Below are 12,251 nucleotides of genomic sequence, written 5' to 3' on the forward strand. Positions count from 1 at the left end.
CTGTACCTAGAACCTACATAGCCTAAAAATGGGTTGTCATGTTTACAAAAGGGTTGGGAAAATGTCAAAAGATTTGGCAAAGCATCAAAATATTGAGATGTCTTAATGCTTACCAGTTGGATCTTGCTCTGCATTTTAATATGTATGGGCCAAATTCTGCTCTGTCACCCATGGGTAATTCTGAAATAACCCCACTGAAATGTTCATACTGCAAAATTTATCACTATAGTAAGGTCTTGGAATTGTCATACTCTGTACAACTGCATCTTCAATGGCTCCTGTGTTTCATACTGGTGTGCCAATTTTTTGGCAAACAAAAGGTGTATTTCAGTATCTGTCCATTACAGAATTAACTTCGGTATAAGTTACAGGTGACAGACTCAATCTGGAACATAAGTGAATCGCACTGGGTTCTTTTCAAAGGTGTGGGGAGGGAAGTATGTGCTATCATTCACATGAAAAAATGATAGGATTTAAAAGTGTAATTATATTTTTATACCCTGAAATCATTTTTAAATAGTTCTTCTGGACCGTCAGCAACACTCTGTGGTGCTGCCATTTTGTAATGTAGGTTATGTTGATTATGGGGCAGGGAGGCACTTGGCAAAGTAACACTAGCATGCACAGTCTCATGCCTTTGCTACTATCATTTACTCAGAGACTTTGAGGAGATCTAGAGGCCAATCCAGTTCCCATTTAAAGTTAATGTGGGACTATTTCTATTTACTTTCATGGGAGGCCTATCAGGCCCATAATGTCAGGTATACACAGTTTTACCCGAAAGTTTGGTGTAAATTCAGGAACAACCCAGCCTATTGCGAAGACATTAAAAAATGTGAACACACCAATGTTACCAAAATGTACTTACCATCTGTTACGTGTCTTGGGGACCAAAGTGAAGTGAGTTGGTGATCACATTCCAGTTCCTTGTGGGCAGTAGAACCAGAGACCATCAAGGTAAACAGAACTGGTTTACAATCACAGCTAGAGCTGGGCAGGAAACAGTTTTCTCATCCCATGAGAATTTAAGATTTCAAAAATTTTCCCCATCCCAAATCTGGACAAAAAATGGAACTCTCAAAAATATTCACTAACTAAAAATTGGAACAAGTGGTGCCCATGCTGTAAATCCTATAGCATTAGAATGGTGGAGGCTCTTAATATTTAGTGTTTTGAATACAATCCACAAAGTGGATCTCTGAAAAATGGGTTGTTTGCCTATAGTACCTCCAAGGGGAAATCTACAAATGAGATTGACTTCTGTACCTGAGACCACAAAGTCTCAATGTAACTAGACTAGAAGGTAGGCTCGTGGTCCTATATTTCAACTACATGTGATAGGAGAATTCCGTGATACCTGCCCTCCACTAATTAGATTTTTCCCTGCTTCTCAATTGTGTTTGGACAATTTCAGTGACCTAGGGATTGGAACCAATGAGATCTCATACAATTCATTAATCAGATGTGGCTAAGTGGATCCAGTGGGCTGGAGAGGTCAAAGATTTTTATATCGATGAAAATTGGTACAAGGTTGAAAGAGCAAACCTTTTGTTTTATGATGGCCCTGGATTCGGAAATGGAATGCTGTAAGCTAAAAGACCCTGCATAGATTTCAAAAGATATCACGTCTGTGTGCTAAACATATTGTTGTTTTAAGCTCCGCTGCCCTATCTGATTATCGTAATTTTGTCAGCTGCACTTTATTTTTATTTTTAAATAAAAAGAAGTATTACCAAGCGAGCCTTTTGTGTTTCAAAAGACAAACTACAGTAGCCCATAATCAGTATGGTGCACAGGAACAATTTCAATCCCATTAAAACTTAAATAACCTTTCATAGTATAAGAACTTCTAAAATGTATTATTTAAATATTTTCTCTGACATTTAAAACATGTTCATTGTTGACTGAAGCTTCAATGGTACCGATCAATCCATAAGAAAGGCAAAATTTCAAAGATTAGTCATAGTTAAGCATTTGACACTCCATTTAGCTTCTTACTAATTAGATTCTGAGCCACATAGTCAGCTGCTGTAAATGGGCATAATTTCAATCAAGTCATGGGAGCTACACTGATTACACCAGCTCAGTATCGGGCCCCCTGTACTCAAAACTTGTCCTCCATTTTAGTTTAATGAGCTTAGAGTGACCAGATGTCCCGATTTTATAGGGACAGTTCTGATTTTTGGGTCTTTTTCTTATATAGGCTCCTATTACCCCTCACTCCTGTCCTGATTTTTCACACTTGCTGTCTGGTCACCCTAAATGAGCTACTTCACACAATTGTGCAAAAATATTCTCATAACTATCATTTTGCATTACAATATGCCATCACAGTCACAGGATGCTAGAGAATTAAACTCTTACTCTTGGTGATAACTTTAGTTACTAATAAGTTTGGATCTGAATTGCAGCTGTTTACTGAGTACTAATTATATGAATGTGCACAAAGTCTCATAGCAGATTTCAGAACTTATTCAAGACTTTTCATAATCTGCTTTTTATGAACATTGAAAATTATATGTATCTATGAAATTAGTGGGAAAAATTAAGGATACAAATCCATGCACACTGAGTGAGGGGAGAAAATTCATAATATAAAGGGAAGAAAGTGATATATAAGTTTTTTATAGGCATGGGTTGTAGGATGGCGGTATTATTTGAGCAGTGAAGCTGTATCTATTACTCCAGGTTTGAATTTTACCCCACTCCACCTGCTATGGTTTGTCATAGCTTACCTGTACAATACGTATTGGACCAGATCCTCAGGTGGAATTTTGATATTGTCCTCCCAAAACATCTTTAGTTCAAATAAATGGTACAGTTATGGTTCTGTGAGAAACGGGAGAGAAATTATCATGTATTGATAAAGACAAGTGTTTGGGAATTTGATTAAATTGATCATTAATGAAGCAGAGAGGCACAGTAAGAAGGTTCTGGATAGTAGAAGATGCAGGAGAAAATAGTCTTTCACCATAGTGGTAAGATTGCATGGAGATAGAGAGAAGAGACCACTACATTAATGCGTGGAGGAGCTAGGGAAATAAAGGTCTCTCAGATGCTGTAACAAGTTCACAGAGAGCTTTTAAAAAAAACATTGGGGCAATCTGGGAAATGAATGAGAAGCCAGTGAAGTAGTTTGACATGGGAAGCAACATTCTGCACATGCTGCTACCTGGAGAGGAGTTGGATCTGGGGAAGCCTTAGATGAATAAATTACAATAGTTAAGATGAGAAATTAAATCCTGCATTCTGATTTCAGCAAAACTGGAATTAAGGCAGTGAGTATCATACATGGATGACTCCAAACATAGGACAAGTGATGGTAACTGAAAGGTTTGACCTGAGGAGAGAGTTCCTTTGGGAAAGAGAAATAGCACATTCTATGTCTTGAATGTTTACTGGAGAAGCCACAAATTTACTTGGTCAAGGCAAGCAGAGAACAGAAAGGAAAGAATCATGAAAGCCATCATAGGTAGTTGGGTATTAGCGCAAAAGTGATGATTTAGGTTTCAGGTAGACTTAAAGATGAAGATGTAGAATGTACTTAGAGAAAAACAGAAGGGTAAAAATTGAATCTTGTGGGATGCTACAAAGGAGGACTCCTGGTGCAGAGATGTAGCAATCTTGAGAATGAGAAATGACTGTTACATAGGAGCAGAACTATGCTGTCTGCATAGCCCCAGTGAGGTCTAAAGGGACGCAGGGATATACTCACACCTTCAGTCAATTGCAGCATTAGGATCCAGATTTGAAGCCTACCAACAGGTTTTCCAGTTGAAGGCTTAAATTTTCTAAAATTGACCGTTTCATATAAAATCTGAAAATTTTGCACACCGAAGCCACTTTAATTTTGCACACTGATTAAAGGAGTTGTCCTTATCTGAGATTTAATTGACAAATGTCATGCCCACAGGAGAATTCATCTATTCAAATAGATCAGTGTGACACAAATGGTTACAACAACGCTGCATAGGATGCAACACATGCCATTTTGACAAAAAGAAAATTTTCTGCACCATGAAATGCCAGAAATGAAATTACAATGATGTTTCTCAGGAAAATCTGTGCGGGATGAGAGGTGTCATTTTTGCATACAGTGAGCACAATGATCACTGACAACTGATCAGATGAAATAAATAGAAGCCAGTTACCTTTGAGGATCTGGGGCCCAAATCATTTTGAAAATGAAATGTAGGCTATTAAGCCAATTAGGCAACCAAATATCTTTAAAAATTGAGCCTTGTAATATTATCAGTGGAATTGGAGTCAGAGAGCCTGTGTCTATGGGGGGATTGTTAGTGATGAGATAGCAAGATAACAGAGAAGATGGGGAACTAGACTGGAAGCAGCTCAAGCCACATAGACAGAACAGTCCAAGGGGTTTAATAATGTTCTGCTTGTTCAATTTAATCTGCATTCAGCTTCCTTCTTTGTGAATGATGCCTGGTGGCAGTGGGTGAGTTCTCTGCAGTGCAGCATCTGGCAAGTGAGTTATGGAACCCAGTTTGAAACTTCCCCGAGGCCTGGATTTTGCAGGCACAAACTTAGAAGGAGGAGTTAGAGCTGTGTACAGACCTAGCCACGCAGGAGGACGACAGCAACAGGAAAATAAAGCTCCTCTTTTACTTAACTGGGGAACAAGGAAGAGAGGTCTGTGCTAATCTGAAACTCATCACTGCCTAAAGCCACACAGCTGTCCTAGCAGCCTTGGGGGACTATTGTTCCAAAAAATAAAAAATAAAAAGCAGAATGAAACTGTGCAGTGACACAGGTTTTTCACTCAATACCAATTCAGAAGGGATGGTATAGAGTCATCTTTTACTGCTGAGTGCTTTGTGCAATCTGGGGATTGAACAGACTCCCTAATTTGGGACAGGACAGTCTGCCATGCTTGAGATCACAACCTGCAGGAGTGGCTGCTCTGGTACGGCAAGCTGATATTAGACAACACTTAGACATGAGGCATGCAGTGGAAGCCTCAAGAGAGAGGATGAAAGCCCTAGGAGGCTCCTCACCTTCAGAAGTACATGTTGTGAGACAACAGTAAAGGAGAGCAGGTGGCCATGGTTCCATATCCATAGTAAGATGCATTTCCTGTGAGAGAGAATATTAATGGGGAAAAGAGAAGTGCCCCCACGAGGACAACATTGCAAAGAATAGGACTAGTTGAACCATTTCAGTACAGTGTGTAAGAGCAGAGGAAGGTCTTGGGAAGATTCAGTCAAACTTGTACAAGAGGGGGAAGACGCATCAGACATCTTGACTCTCTCCAAGAGCATGTCAGGATCAGACTCTCAGGAAAGGAAAGCAACAAGGACCAATATTAACCTCCATGCATGCAACAATGTTAATAGGGAAACACCTTGCGGTATTTGAACTGGATACTGGGGCCTTCTGCAGTGTGAATCCTTGGGGTTAATTGGACTCGAACACACCCATTACGAAGAGCATCCACAGTCCAATAATGTACAATGAAAGCATAATGCAGCCTATAGGAAAACTTAACCTCATAATAGCTAACCTGAAAAACAACAGGCTGTTCCTTCATGGGGAATACAGTCATACAAGCCATGGATCTGATCAGGGCACATCATCAGAATTTATAGCTATAGTGCAAGAAGCGATAGGGGGAATCCCATGGACAAAGGAGACAATTTTAAAAGTTATGGGAATGTTTTCATAGGTGATGAGTGCCTCAAAGGAAAAGTATGACTGGAAGTAGACCCCACAGTGGAACCTGTGTGCTTACTATGGAGGAAAATTCCAGTGGCACTATGTAATCCAGCACTTAGGGAGCTTAAAATTCTGCAAAGCAGGGATATCATAGCACCCATCGAGGCCAGAACAACCTGGGTAAGCAGCATGCTGGTGGTAAAGAAGCCATCAAGCAAATTATATATCTGCATAGACCCAAAGCCACTGAACTGGGTATTGAAAAGATGTCACTATCCAGTCTGTGATGTGAGGAATTGTTTATCACACAGAATCCTGGATAAAGAGTCCAGCACGCTGACAACCTGTGAAACTCTGTTTGGTCACTGCAGAAGGCTGTGCATGCCAATGTGCGTAAGCCTAGCACCAGAGGTGTTTCAGAGAAGATTCATCCAAGTGCTGGAAGGACTGCCTGGGGTGAAAATACTTACAAATGATAGTCTTATTGTCAGTGGAATGGACCAGTGACAAAGCAGTTGAACGAGACCATGACAGAAAACGACAAGTTTTTCTTCAGCGATACAGGGACAAGAACATAAAACTCAACTCAGAAAAAGCACAGCTCAAACAGCATGAGGCAACCTACACTGGATGTCAGCTCACCAGCAGAGGGACTGAACGCAGAGCCCAACAAGAGCAAAGCAGTCAGAGAGTGGGCAGCTCCAGTAGATGTGACAGGGTAATAGCAATTCAAAGAATGATAAATTTTCTGTCCAAGTTCTGTCCACACCTGGCTGCAGCAGTGGAACACATATGTGAGCTCAGAAGGCAGTCTGTTGAGTGGGACTGGGATGGTCCTCAAAGAAAACATTGGACATCCTGTAACAGATGATACCAATCAAGACAGTAATTGATGCTCCAGTGTGATACATGAGAGAAAGGCCTGGGTGCAGCTCTTTTGCAGTGGCAGTCAATCACTTATGCCCTGTCAGAGACTGAACAGGGGTAAGCCCAAATGGAAAAACAGCTTCTGGCTATGGTATTTGGAGTGAAGCAATTCCATCAGTACACCTCTGGCCACCCACTAATAGTTAAATCAGACCACAAACCCCAAGACTCAACAATGGCAAGGCTCTTTCATAGTGCTCCAAAGAGGTTGCAGCACATGTTGATCAGCCTCCCACACTACTGGATATAAATTGCCCCACTTGCCCCTCCTCCTCTGGATGGCCCTGTTTGTGGATATTTATGGGGCGCTCCTCCCAAGTGTGAGGGTGAGCCTGGGAGAACGTACAAAGGTGCTCACTTGAAAATGTGAGAAATAGGTGCTGGAGGCTGGCATCTCATTACTGATTGAGGGTTGATAGATGGCGGGAGGAGAGGGGAGCTGTGGAGGGCTTGGAAAGTGAAGACAAGCAGCTTACATTTAATGCAGTAGAGATGGGGAAGCCAGCGAAGGGCTGCGAAGAGAGGAGGGACAAGGTCAAAGAGATGGGCTAGGAGAATGATCTCTGTAGCAACTTTCTGAATGGGCATGAGCAGGGCAAGCTTGTGTTTTGTCACAGACAGAGACAAGGCTGTTGAAGTAACTGAGATGAGAGCGTGTATGAGAGTTTTAGCTGTGTGGATGGTTTGGAAAGGCTGAATCTTAGAGATGTTATGCAGAAGGAATAGGCAAGATTTAGACATAGCCTGGGCATGAGGACCTAGAGAGAAATCTGAGTAGAAGATAAGGCCCAGGTTATGGGCCTGAGTGACAGGCAGGACGGTGCTGTTGTCCACGGTGATTGAGAAAGGAAGTTGGGATGAGGGCTTAAGGTGGGGAAGACCAAGGGCTTCCTGCTTTCCCTGTCCTCAGTGACACTCCTCCTCAGACATTCTCTAATTTCACCCACCTAATTAGGTGACAGCAATGCTGCTCTTTCCTCTCAAACTCCCTACATATGTGCCAGATTTCCCAAGCTTCAGTACTACAAAATCTATTTGCTTGCCTTTCCTTCCTTCCTTCCCCCAGTCCAGCTTCTATCAGCTCCCTCCAACTCTTTATGAGATTATTCTCTCTCCTCTCTTGAAGATGATCACAGCTTTATGCATGCCAGACAGCACTTTCCTCAACTGCTCAGTGCTTATATCTGGAAAGAAGAGCATGCTGTGACAGGAATTACAACCTCCTGCAATGTCTTGATGGGAACCATATTGCAATCAATATTTAAAACATGAAAACCTCGAAAAACCATTATATTGAGATGTGCCAGTTGGTGTGAGCTGTAGAATATTCATAGCCCTTTGGACTGATACACGTGATGTGTATTTGTGTGCTCCTAGAATCAGTAGGGGGTAATTAAGTCAAAATCCCAAGGCTGGCTTTGAAGCTTGTCCTCCTGTGGAATAAAGGGGAGGGAAGGTTTACCTGTTTTTAGGAGACAAAGCAAGAGTTTTGGTATAAAGGCTGAGTTTAAAGAGACTTGGCTTTAGCATACAGGGGGCCCTAATCCTTGTTTAAGGTATAGAAAGATTTTGGCCTACCTGGACTGATGGTCTATTTCTGATATCTTTAAGTGTAGGGGGCAAGGGATAGATCAGTGGTTTGAGTATTAGCCTACTTAAACCCAGGGTTGTGAGTTCAATCCTTGAGGGGACCGTTTAGGGAACTGGGGTAAAAATCTACCTGGAGATTAGTCTAACTTTGAGCAGGGGGTTGCACTAGATGACCTCCTGAGGTTCCTTCCAACCCTGATGTTCTATAGGACTTCTTGATTGCTTTTTTATATTTTCTCTGTACGCTTTTGTCTCTAAATACACGTTTGCTTTGGAAGAGCTGTGTGGTAACTTATAACTATTGGCATACAGTGGTCATAGCCCTCTGAGAGAAAGCACAGAATAGGCTCTTGCCAGTATGCACACTGCATGGCAGAGCACTGTGCAGCCTTAAAACCCTGGACAGAAGGGGATGGTATGCGGGTCCCTGCCCAAAGAGAAGAACAGCTGGAGGCCTGAGACTTAGCTGGGAATTCCTGGAGCAGAGGAGGAACACAGGTGAAGCACTCCACTCTTCTGGAGAGGTTTGCATGAGGATCCTTGCTCAAAGAAGCAGCTTGCCCTAGACAAATGTTCATGCAAGAAACAGTGATATTGCAACTTCCTCATTATGTGGATTATTTTAAATGGAGGCTTTTAAAAACTTTTTCCCCCCACTCTCATTGTTAGAGCGTTAAAATGTTTCATTCTGAAAACAACTAGAAAAGACTCTGCAGATCCCTGGTTACCATTAGCTAAATAAAGAAAGGCTAGACTATCCTGTACACTGAGAAGTGACGTACTCTGCATGTAGTTCCATTGACTTCAGTGGGAATACTCACGGTTAAGGAACTAGCCAGTGTAACAAAGAGGATTACAATCAAGCCTTAAATAAATATCACCGTGTTCCACTACAATTGTTGCAGAGATTTGGACCATTACTCTGAAATACCAAGGTACTTTTTTTTAATAAAAGGGTCTGTACACCTAGAATAATGCCTTCTTAACTTGTTTTATTTTTTCTCTAGAATGGATCCTTGTTTCCGACTCTGCCTAAATACCAGAGAACAATGTGCAAACTCAGTTTTCTCTTGTTTACATTCAACCAAACCACACATTGATTATTCATAGCATGACAAACATTATCCCTTGTATTAGCTGTGACGTGTTTGAAAATAATTTTTTAGATTTACAGTTGGCATTTCTAAGTCTGCTGTTGGCAATGACCATCTTGCTAGGAAAAACTAAGACAATGGGCCAGACCATCAGCTGGTATAAATCAGCAAGTGGCTATGCTGATCTGTATCAGCTGAGGGGAAGGCCTGATGCTATTTTAATGAGCTTTATGTGCAGTGCAATTCACAGTTCATAGCTGTTGCAAAATGCTGCTCACCCTGTGAACTTTCAGGCTCTGCCTTGTGCAAAATGGGTGAGACTTTCTTTTAAGAAGCATATCTGCTGATCTGGCAATCGGGGCAGCAAATTGCAATGATGAACTGTATAAAAATGACCTGGAAAATCTCTGCATGATACACAGTGCTGACTGCTGAGTATCATACCACAGGACAGCAATTTCTTTGTGCTAGGCTGTGCACAGAGATATTAATGCTGAGTTAACAGAGAGCAGGGGGGAAAACCCCACACAAATGCAATTTTTTTTTAAACCTCTGATTTTTGTGTATGGGGAGTAGTGAGGTAAGAGACTGAGCTCTAGTTAGACTTTCTCAACAACCTGTATCTCTCTCTACACTATGTAGAGTGGAAAGAAAGGGAGGGCTACACACTTTTCAGAAGTGATTCATCTGGAAGTACAATAATTAGATTTGTCTGAAACTCAGCATCTGGGGCTTTTGAGGAGTCTTGCAAACACTTTTTCACTTTAAAGTTTTGTGGGTTTGCACTGCTGCAATTTGCTTTGATGTCTTGCCTCCAACAGCCCCAAAACTTCAAAGCAACATCTGCTAGAACAGCCATGTGTTTCCTTGGTTTTGTGTCCAAACATTTGAAGCCACCATATTTTTGCATATTTCCCACCTGAAATTATAAACTGCCTCACTCTCATGTGAGCCAAGTTCATTGAAAGGTTGGAAAATTTGGCCTAAGGGCCAGCCTACATGCAAAGCATGTCTTGGTTTAACTAAAATCATTTAAAATTTAATTAGAATAAGCCCTCCAATTTAATAACCATTTTTAGTGAACCAAGTACAAGTTTTGTGTGTGTAGGTAAGGCCCAAGTTTCTGTTTTGTAATGAAAAATAGAACTGTGCAGGGCTTTTCTGTGTGGTTATACATAACACTGGCACATTGATACTTAGGTGCTACAAATTCCTACTAAGTTAACTCAGTATCTGAACAAGTGGGTGTCTGACCCTATCACTCTATAGATATTTTCTTTGTAAATGTGGACACATGAGCGGGTGTGTAGTATTTCAGTTCCTGTCTGTCTCTATTTAGAAGATGCACAGAAAGTGTCTAATCTTTAGTGAACACCTTTATCTTTTTTCAAATAGGAAACATGAATGTTTTACGGATTCTACAACTGGACCTGTCAGGAGGAGTTACTGAATAACTTGGATGGAGGGAAGGGTTAGCAGTGTTCCCTGAGCCATTATCAAACCTGAGCACACAAAGAGAACAGACAGAGCTGCTTTTCTCTCTGATGCTTTGAACAATGGCCAATGGCTGGCAATGAGAAAACCACTGTTCCCTGTTTTTTCTCGTGAAAGTTGCAATGCTTTTACTTTTTTTGTAGGGGGAAGAGTAAAATGACTCTGTAGTCCCTCAAATGCTCATAATTTGCTGAATGGAAAACTCCCAAACTCCCACTACAAGCTCACTATTTATCAGTAAGAAGGATTCTAAGCTCTCTTTAATGCTAATTATCCTTCATTTGTGCCAACACAATATTGTCTTAATGGAGTGAAGTTGTTTAAGAGGTGCACCTGGTAACTTACAGGGAGATCAGTGCATCTGCAGATGGAATATAAAGGATCTCTAAGTCCTAGCTTTCCTGGTGTAAATGGCAATACATATGCTTCCATTGTAAATAGCTGTCATGATAGGCCTAGTCATTTTGCACCCTGTGTCATGGTGGCAAGTGGCAACTGGAATCCCATGCTGCCATGTGACAAGTACAGCCAGCCCTGCTGTAGCTAATAACCTACACAATGGAAGATATTACCATTCTGTTTAATTTAATGAGGCATTTAACTCTCAAAAATGGGAGTTTGTATTTCCCACCTATGCTTCAATTACATCTCAAACCACTGTACAAGCGGATAATGATACATGCTATCAAGGAATGCTGGGAGGGAAGAGGAATATCTTTTTTTTCAATGCTTTTGTGGTTATTCAACATTGGGCAGTGTCTTTACAAAGATTGTTTCTTTCACAAGGGCACTGTGCTTAATAGTCATCTTTTTAATTATTAGGTCTTAAGGGCTTAAGTTTGGCTTACCCCTTAAGTAAGAACTGCCCCTTAATGAGTCAGAAAATGACCACCAGTGTTCAGCAAAGTTCTATCGATACAAGAAGAAAACCTGAAGTTAGTCTACAGCAAGCAGCAACAGATAACCTTCAAATGTAGTCTGTTCCACTTTGTCTCTTATGTAGACGAACTGGAAGCAACATGATTTTGAAAAGGCCCACATGTCAGACAAAATGTCCCTAATTGTTTCCATTAGTAAAATGCTCTTTATTAACTGTAACTGCTGTTCTAAGGGTGGGCAGTGTGCTGCTACACAATAGTTAAAAAAAGTCCTTTTTGCTAGTACTAATAGAAATACATTTCTTTTCAGGTGGTGTGATCTCTTCACCTAGACCAGTACGGCAAAGATACAGCTTGGAGTTCAATGGGAGCCAGATTGGTAATATTATTCAGTACTTTTTACAAAAGTGGTGTATTCTGGGACACTGTCATATGAATAATAAAAGGAAGGACTGGTCTAATTACATATTACAGATATCGGGAGAAATTTTATGCATGTTTTTATAAAACCCTGTAAGTTGCCTCAGATCACTGCACACTGTGAAATTCTGAAAGAGCATATAACCAGTCCTCCATATTGTCAGATCACTGAAGT

Source organism: Gopherus evgoodei, chromosome 2 (assembly GCF_007399415.2).
Source record: "Gopherus evgoodei ecotype Sinaloan lineage chromosome 2, rGopEvg1_v1.p, whole genome shotgun sequence".
NCBI lineage: Eukaryota > Metazoa > Chordata > Testudines > Testudinidae > Gopherus > Gopherus evgoodei.